Source organism: Podarcis liolepis (assembly GCF_965112155.1).
Source record: "Podarcis liolepis genome assembly, contig: SUPER_9_unloc_1, whole genome shotgun sequence".
Classification (NCBI taxonomy): domain Eukaryota; kingdom Metazoa; phylum Chordata; class Lepidosauria; order Squamata; family Lacertidae; genus Podarcis; species Podarcis liolepis.
The window spans coordinates 293,988-303,565 of record NW_028148963.1 but is presented as its reverse complement, the minus strand read 5'-3'; the positions used below and the strand labels follow the sequence as shown (position 1 = coordinate 303,565).

General features: G+C 48.7%; 1 long non-coding RNA gene across 1 annotated transcript; it reads right to left on the bottom strand.

Moving 5' to 3' along the window:
- Positions 1-711: 711 nt before the first annotated feature.
- Positions 712-4,289, bottom strand: LOC310686767. Its single transcript, XR_014516103.1, has 2 exons — positions 3,659-4,289; positions 712-1,779 (listed from the first exon to the last, which is right to left on the bottom strand). It is a non-coding gene; the product is annotated as an uncharacterized lncRNA (long non-coding RNA).
- Between the last annotated feature and the right edge of the window lie 5,289 nt (positions 4,290-9,578).

Sequence of the window (9,578 nt, the reverse complement as noted above, 5' to 3'; positions counted from 1 at the left end):
AAACACTCTGTGAGGTGAGTGGGGCTGAGAGACTTCACAGAAGTGTGACTGGCCCAAGGTCACCCAGCAGCTGCATGTGGAGGAGCGGAGACGCGAACCCGGTTCCCCAGATTACGAGACTACCGCTCTTAACCACTACACCACACTGGCCACCTAAACCAGGTGAGAGCAGCCAAAGAGTCTCAAATGCACAGGAACTTCCCCTGTGTGCAAAGACAGGCTCCAGAAGATTGAGCGGACAAGACCAAGCGTGGGCCCAGTGGTCAAGAAGGTGGTTTCTGCAATGCTGTGGAGGGAAGTGAGGGGCAGATGGGGCTCATCCACCTATAAAGATAGCCCATCGAGGAGAAGGAAAACTCTGATCCTAATTTGCCTTGTGGGATATCTTTGGGAGCTGAAAAGGCTAAGGAGTAAAGCCTACACAAATCTGGAGTGGAGTCCCTCAGGCGGTTGGATGGCGCCGTTTACAACCCCTTCTGACATCTCCTGCAGCCCAACTGGTGCCTAACTCTGCTTTCCTTGGAGACACATCTGCAAAGCCAAGAGAGGGAGTCTTGTCATCTGGGAAGCCCAGGACCTCCAGACACACTGCCCAGTCTTGCTCCCTGGAGAGGTCACTTTGGGACTGCTGACACCGTTGCTTGACTTTTGACCTCACCCCTGGAGGCGCACTCCATTGCTTCTCAAGACAGACAAATGCCAACATTAAAAAACTATTTGAAAGAATTTTATTTCATTCAAAAAAGACAATCTGGCATGTGATTAGGACAGTGGTTTTCAGACAACGGGTGACACGTTTATTGATCCAGTTTGGAAGTCTCTGTCTTGTCTTCGCACATGCGCAGTTCCATCTAGGAGCAACAACAAGGGAAGGAGCCAAACTGTCGACTCCTGCAGCGAGACTCAGGATTTCCACTCATGCTCACAAACGTAGGAAAAAGCACCGCCTAGGATAAAAGGATGATCACAGAATAGCATGTTTGTAAAGGAACTTGATTAGAATAATAATGATGATGATGATTTTTATTTTATTTTTCTATTTGGGTTTGTGGGGAAGGGGGGGACTGGGTCTTGGTGGGGAGGGAGATCTGTGCTGGAGTTGCTGGCCTCACTGCTGTCGCTGCCCGGAAGAGAGAAGAAGAGAAAATATTTTTAATCTTTCCATTTCTTATTCTGTTGACAACCCATCTTTCCTTCAAGGATCTCCAGGTGGCTTACGCTATTCTCCCATTCTTTAATTACATTTACTTCCTCATTCCATTTCTCTTCCAATATCTCTTCCTCCTCCTCCTCGCAGACCAGGGGGTGGATTTTAGGGGCACGACAGCAGGAGGCCAGCAGCTCGCACAGCCTGCCACACTGGCCATTCTTTCTTTCAACAGCCTTGGAGAACAACTGAGTAGGCATCTAGAGTGTCAACTGAACAGGCATGTGGATCAGCTAGTCACTGGGCACAGTCTATTCTTTTGGAGGGGGCTTTCCCCAGTTTCCATTTATAAGAAGTTTGAAAGGTTGCCTCTTTATAAAGTGTGGTCTCCTTGTGACGAGAGACCACACTGGAGACTCAGTGTTTTTGAAATATATCAAGGTAAAGGGACCCCTGACCATTAGGTCCAGTCGTGGCCGACTCTGGGGTTGCAGCGCTCATCTTGCTTTATTGGCGGACCGGTCATGAACAGCTTCCGGGTCATGTGGCCAGCATGACTAAGCTGCTTCTGAACCAGAGCAGCGCACGGAAACGCCCTTTACCTTCCCGCCGTAGCGGTACCTATTTATCTACTTGCACATTGACGTGCTTTCGAACTGCTAGGTCGGCAGGAGCAGGGACCGAGCAACGGGAGTTCACTCCGTCATGGGGATTCGAACTGCCAGCCTTCTGATAGGCAAGTCCTAGGCTCTGTGGTTTAACTCACAGCGCCACCCCCATCCCTATTATTTATTTATTTAGATACTTGGGTTTGGGGCGAAGGGAGAACTGGGTCTTGTAGTGGGGTAGAGCTGTACTGGAGCTGCTGGCCTCACTGCTATCGCTGCCTGAAGAGAAATGAAGAGAAATGAAGAGAAAGAATTCTTAATTTTTTCATTGATTACTACATTGATGGCCCATCTTTCCTGCAAGGATCTCCAGGTGGCTTGCGTTATTCTCCCTTCCTCCCTTCCTCATCCCATCCCTGAACTCTTCTTGAATCAGGGAGCTGCCTCCCCCCATCCCAGTGATCCAGATTCTCTCTGGCCTCCCTGTTCCTCAAGAACAATAATCAACACTCCCCATCTATATATCGGTGGCATCCATCCCCTGGTCGCTTGGTCTTACATAAATTGTTTTCACCTTCACTAAAGATTCCTTCTGATCTTCATAACCATCACTTCATCCTCCCATTTCTCTTCCAATATCGCTTCCTCCTCCTCCTCACAGACCAGGGGATGGATCTTTGGCACGTGACAGCAGGAGACCAGCAGCTCACGCAGCCAATCTTTATAAACTAATCTAACCATGACTTGGTTCCCTATGTTTCTGAATCTTGAGGGATAGTAAAAGAAACAGAATGCAGAAGGAATTAGGAATCCTACTTATACTTTATATGAAGAAAGTCTCTTCATTACACCAGAAAACGTATTTCCTTTCTCACAAACTACCTCCTCAAACTAAAGATGCTCATCTTTAATTTTATAGTCCCTTTCCTCTTTTGTGCAGTTCTTCCCCTCCTTTCGCCACTTTTCTTCTCTTCCCGATTCTCCAATTAGTCCAGCCGTTTCTCCTAGACCACGCTATGCCATCTTTGCCATCTTTATAGGTTAGTGTTTAATATAAGTTCAATATTAAAAGTGTTGCCTTCTCTTTTACCTTTGTTTTCCAGTAACTTCCACTCTTTTACCACAAACAGCGCTGACAATCCAAGTCTTTTAACTCAGTCTCTTTTGCTGGGCTCATGCCACTTCAAAGTAAAAAACAACTTAAGTCCTTGAATTCCGCTTCTTTTAATGGGCTAGTACTGCTGCTGCAGAGTGAAATTTGAATCTGTCTTCCTTTTCTTACTGGTACTTGTTAGAGAAATCTTTGCTTATGCTTACGTATAATGAGAAAGATTTCCAATATGTTTAAGATAAAATCTCCCGTTCTTTACTCTTTATGTGCTAGTCTTTCGGGTCTGTTTCTGAGCAGTTCAGTTTGTATAAATAAGTCTCACAGACCCTCTTCTCCTCAAGCTCTCCTTGTTAGCTGCCGTTCTTACCGTTTGGGACTTTGAGGCTTGCTGCTGAGGATTGCTCGTGTCCTTGCGTCTAGGTACTCTCTGTCGACTCACCTCCTGGTTAGGACGTGGGCTTCGAAGGGTTCCTTTTTTGACGCTGCCGGACAATGTCATCCCTGGGCCACGCCCAGAGCCTTTTTGGGGGTCGTGTAGCCTCCGCGTTGCCCCCCAAAGTTCCCTCTAACAGCTGCTAGGCGCGGAGAACCCGCGAAGCACATCCACAACGGAGGGCGGAAAAACTGGAAGCCCTTACATACCAGGTTTGGAAGGGGGATTTGGTCTGCGATCGGCTTTTTCCGTAGGGACACGGGTGGCCACAGAGCCTAGGGCTTGCTGATCAGAAGGTCGGCAGTTCGAATCCCCGCGACGGGGTGAGCTCCTGCTGCTCGGTCCCAGCACCTGCCAACCTAGCAGTTCGAAAGCACAAAGTGGAAGTAGATAAATACCGTATTTTTCGCTCTATAGGACGCAATTTCCCCCCTCCAAAAATTAAGGGGAAATGATCAAAGCAGCAGAAATAAGAGATGATTGGATCCCTTTAAGAGCTCAAAGCATGGGTACCCCCAACCAAAATTTAAAATTCGGTTTTGTAATTTGGAACTAATGTGATTTGATTGGTTTGCTAATAAAAAATATAGTATAAAAAAAACAAAAATTAAGGGAAAATTTGTGTGCGCCCTATGGAGTGAATGCAGGCTGCGCAGCTAAGCCCAAAGCCAGAGCAGGCAGAAGGAGCGCTGCACAGCGCTCCGTCTCGCTGTTCTAGCTTGGGGTTAGCTGTGCAAAGCCTCCGCAGGGCAGCAGGGTGAAGGCCCCCTGCTGCCCTGCAAAGGCTTCAAAGGCCGTCCCCGAAGCCAGAACAGTGAGGCGGAGCGCTGCGCAGCGCTCCGTCTCACTGTTCTACCTTGGGGATGGCTGCGCAAAGCCTCCGCAGGACAGCGGGGTGCCTTCACCCCGCTGCTCTGCAGAGGCTTCAAAGGCTGCACCCGTTGGCTTCAGGCAGCTATCCGCAAGCTTTCGGAGCTTCGAAGGCTTGCGGATAGCCACCTGAAGTCACCTAGCAGTTCGAAAGTGGAAGTAGATAAATACCGTATTTTTCACTCTATAGAACGCACTTTTCCCCCTCCAAAAATTAAGGGGAAATGATCAAAGCAGCAGAAATAAGAGATGATTGGATCCCTTTCTGAGCTCGAAGCATGGGTACCCCCAACCAAAATTTAAAATTCGGTTTTGTAATTTGGAACTATTGTGATTTGATTGGTTTGCTAATAAAAAATATATTATAAAAAAAACAAAAATTAAGGGAAAATTTGTGTGCGCCCTATGGAGTGAATGCAGGCTGCGCAGCTAAGCCCAAAGCCAGAGCAGGCAGAAGGAGCGCTGCGCGGTGCTCCGTCTCACTGTTCTAGCTTGGGGATGGCTGCACAAAGCCTCCGCAGGGCAGCGGGGTGCCTTCACCCCGCTGCTCTGTGGAGGCTTCAAAGGCTGCACTCTGGGGGCTTCAGGCAGCTATCCGCAAGCCTTCCAAGCGCAGCAGTAGTTCCCTCTGCACTCAGAAGGCTTGCGGATAGCCGTCTGAAGCCTGGAGAGTGAGAGGGGTCAGTGCACAGTTTTCCCTCTCTGCGCAGCGCCCCTTCAGCGAAGCGGGAGGAGAAATGGAAGGGGCTCCATTTCTCCTGCCGCTTCGCTGAAGGGACACTGAGCAGAGAGGGAGAGAATCCCCCCCCCCTGTTCTCCCCCTCCTATAATCCGGTGCATCTTATGGTCCGGTGCATCCTATAGAGTGGAAAATACGGTAGGTGCCGTTCTGTCGGGAAGGTAAACAGCCTTTCCGTGCACTGCTCTGCTTTTGCCAGAAGCGGCTTCGTCATCCTGGCCACATGACCCGGAAGCTGTACGCCGGCTCCCTCAGCCTATAGTGCGAGATGAGCGCGCAACCCTAGAGTCGTCCGCGACTGGACCTAACGGTCAGGGGTCCCTGTACATTTACCTAGGCTTTTTCCAGATCTGCCTTACTGCCCTATGTTTCTAAATCTTGAGGGAGAGCAAAAGAAGCAGAATGCAGAAAGAATTAGACATCCTACTTACACTCAAGAAGAAGAAATCTTTATTTTGCCGGAAAACATCATTACTTCTCACAAACCACCTCCTTTCTCCTGAACTATCCTCAAGTAGTTGCTCTTCCCAAAGTCCTCAGCCAAGTCACTCAGCAGGGGGACGTGTCACAATGGAGGCCCTGACCCTGTTGCTTTAGCTACCTTGCTTAACAATGTGAATTGTTCCCCTTAACATTAATTTTTCAAATATTTCTTCCAGTGAGTTTTTATTTTATTTATTTAGGAAGGATCTAGAGCTGGCTTCATCCAGCACGGTGCATTTCTGGACAGGACAGGACACACCTTACAAACACACACTTTTCAACATGGCGGTGTCACCAAGGAAAAACACTCCTGGCCTAGACTATGGCTGCTGTTTCTCAATTCATAGTAAAAAATGACCCTTCTCAACATCCTGTAATAAACTGTCCAGTATTAGGATGGACAGGAGCAGGACTTCACCCTTAGACCCCCTCATCCCCCTGTTTCTTTCTGTTTCTGCCCAGTGTCTTCTGCCAATCAAAAGCTTTCCTTAGCTTGCAAGGAAGTGAAATGTTATGAGTTACTTGGTGCCAGACTCCCCTTTGCCATGAGTTTTTGGGTGCTAGGCACTGAACCCCTGGACACTGAACATCGGAGGAATTGATCTAAGCTGTACCCCAAGCACTACATTTGATTGTTGGTTATTAAAAACTGATTGAAACCATTTTATTTCATTCACAAAAGAAATTTTGACATGTGATTATGATAACCGTTTATATAATAAAGGTGACACGTTTATTGATCCTTTTTGTAAGTTATTATTTGTCTACTTTGTGTAAGTTATTATTTGTCTACTTTAATGTATATTAATCAGTAAGGGGGTGGGGTGGGAAGCAGTTTTGCATATGAAACCGGTGGATGACTGTCATTAATCCAGATCAATTTCATAGAATCATAGAAACTTATAGCTGGAAGGGACACCAAGGGTCATCTAGTCCAACCCCCTGTGATGCAGCAATCTCAGCAAAAGCATCCATGGCAGACGGCCATCCAACCTCTGCTTAGTAACCTCCAAGGAAGGAGAGTCCACCACCTCTCATGGGAATCTGTTCCAATGCCAAACTGCCCTTACTGTCAGAAAGTTTTTATGAATGTTTAGTTGGAATCTCCTTTCTTATAACTTGAATCCATGGGTTCGAGTCCTACCATCTAGAGCAGGAGAAAACAAGCTTGTTCCCTCTTCCATGTGACAGCCCTTAAGATATTGGAAGATGGCTGTCAGATCTCCTCTCAGTTTCTTCTTTTCCAGGCCAAACCTACCCAGCTCCTTCAAGTGTTTCTCTTCAATCTTAGTTTCCAGACCCTTGGTTGTCTTGGTTGCCCTCCTCTGCACACATTCCAGCTTGTCAACATCCTTCTTAAATGATGATGCCCAGAACTGGACACAGGACTCCAGGTGTGGCCTGACCAAGGTAGGAGAGAGTAGGACTTGGACTTTGTTTCATCAGGACCCTGGACTTCCATAGATGCAATCTAGAACAGCGTTACCATTTTCTGCTGCTGCACATTCCTTGTTGCTGAGGCTCAGGGTAACGCCCCCGGGACCTTTCAGTTCATGGTGTCCATGGAGGCGCAGGTCAATTCTGTGTCCAGGGCAGCTGTTGACCAGCTTCATCTAGTACGCAGGCTGAGACCCTATCTGCCTGCGGATTGCCTCGCCAGAGTGGTGCATGCTCTGGTTATCTCCCGCTTGGACTACTGCAATGCGCTCTAGGTGGGGCTACCTTTGAAGGTGACCCGGAAACTACAACTAATCCAGAATGCGGCAGCTAGACTGGTGACTGGGAGTGGCCCCCAAGACCTACATTGGCTCTCAGTATGTTTCCGGGCACAATTCAAAGTGTTGGTGCTGACCTTTAAAGCCCTAAACGGCCTCAAAGGCCCGGTATACCTGAAGGAGCGCCTCCACCCCCATCGTTCTGCCTGGACACTGAGGTCCAGCGCTGAGGGCCTTTTGGCGGTTCCCTCCCTACGAGAAGCCAAGTTACAGGGTAGTGGTGCCTGCCCTGTGGAACCCCCTCCCACCAGATGTCAAAGAGATAAACAGCTACCTGATATTTAGAAGACATCTGAAGGCAGCCCTGTTCTGGGAAGCTTTGAATGTTTGACAGACTTTTTTATTTTAATATTTTGTTGGAAGCCGCCCAGAGTGGCTGGGTATAAATATTAAATTATTATTATTATATTATGATGATGACTGTGAGGTGTTACAAGTCATTAACTTCAAGCCACACTGTCATGCCTTTGAAGACACAAACCACCCCAGCTTTTCAGAGCTGGCTATCATGGCTTCTTTAATCTTTGTGTATTGCTCCACCATGTGGCTGAATCATATAAAGCACTGACTTTTACATATCTCTTGACCTCTAATTGCAAGAAGATCTCGTTAACTTGGATTATAATCTTTATAAATTGGAGTTGTGGAGCAGGTCCTTGAGAGGGGGGGGGGCTCCCACCATTCCTCCTCAGTCCAGCCCCTGACAACCATGTGGGTTACGGCGTTGAGGGCTCATTTTGTGGGGCGATGTGAAACGTAGTGTTTTCACCCCCAAACCTTGCAGGGGGCATTGTCTGGGTGTTTGGCGCCACTTTGGAGTGAATCGGACAACGTCTGACTTTTGGAGAAATTGGGATCCCATGAGTTAGGGCGCCAAAGGCTCATTTTTGGGGGTGCCATGAAATGTGGGGTTTTCACCGCCAAACATTTCAGGGGGTCTTTAGCAGGTGTTTGCCGTTGCTTTGTTGTGAATCCTAAGACATCGGGTTTTCAGCGAAATCGCTGCTGTCAGAGTTGCTTCCAGATTCTAGCTCACAGAGGATCACGCTAGCCAGCGATCATTAAATAAAAGTCTTTATTGAGTTACAGTTTCCATTCTCAAGCTGCTGCGTGCAACTCTACATCTTATGGTTAGATCGGCGAAGCTCCGTCTGAGTCTCCGCCCCTTGTACACCAACTTAATATCCTAGCCCTGCTCCACCTTTTCCGCCTGACTGTTCTTCTCTGGGTCCCTCTGCCCCCCGGGGTCTCTTCCTTCCGGGATTCTTCTGACGCTGACCCCCCGGACCCTCCTGTCTCCTTGCGCCGGGCTTTAGGACCTGGCTCCCTTTCCGGGCTGCCTACTGCGCCACCTTCCTGTGCATTTGAACTTGGCGCGCGCACCCAACCTTCCACCTTCCGGCTAACCGTTTCTTCGCTCCCCGATGGAGGTGTGGCCACTCCTGACTCGTGCCCTCCCTCCTGTTGTGAGCTGCCAGCGCTTGATCCCTGGCACCCTTCCTCTTCCCTGCTCTCTGGCGGTGACGCTGGTCCCGATTTCCAACTGCTCCCCTCTGAGTCCCCTCTGGCTCTATCTTCCTGGGGTGTCCCCCTAGTCTCCCCCCTTGCCCTGGCCACTGGTGCTCCTTTCTGTGAATCTTCTGATTCACAGGAAAGACTCGGAGATCTCGGGTCGTCGTCATCACTCATCTTTTCTTCTGCCTCCTCCCCCTCGCTCTCTGTTTCCTCCCTTGCCCTTGCCTCTGCTCCTGAACCCCTGACAGTGGCCACCATATCTATCCTGACAGATGATTTGGCCTGTCACCCTTGTGTGGAAGTAAAGGATGAGATTCCCCTACTATTCCGCCTGGGGTCTCCAATGTGGTGCACCCAGCCTCCACTCACACTATTCCTATGCTGGGGGATTTGGGGGTGGTTTGTGGGGATGTTATGTACTGAGTTGAATAGGATCCAAAATGCTACAGTCTGATTGGTCCTAGAACAATAGGATCCAACATGCAGCAGTCTGATTGGTCCGCAGGAGCCACTCAATCCAGCTCCAGGTGGAAGTGAATCCACAACCTGATTGGCCTACAGGAGAATCCCAGAATTAGCCAATCACGTGCAGCCCATTGTGTAAATAATGTATATAAAGCAGATATTGTGGGGGAACTTTCATTCCTCGCTACTATGAGCTGAATATAGAGCATGAAATCCACTCTCGACTCCGAGTATATTTCAGGGGAAGAGCTGTTTGGGATATTTCCTGCTTGTGAATTATTATTTGTGTGTGTGTTTGTGTGTGTGTTTGTGTGTGTGTGTGTATGTGTGTGTAAAACACATGCCTAAAGCTTTAAATCTGGGATGGGCATGGAAGTTCCGAGGTGGGCCACCAGGTGGCACTGCAGGCCATGCTCCAGCTGCTGCTGCTGC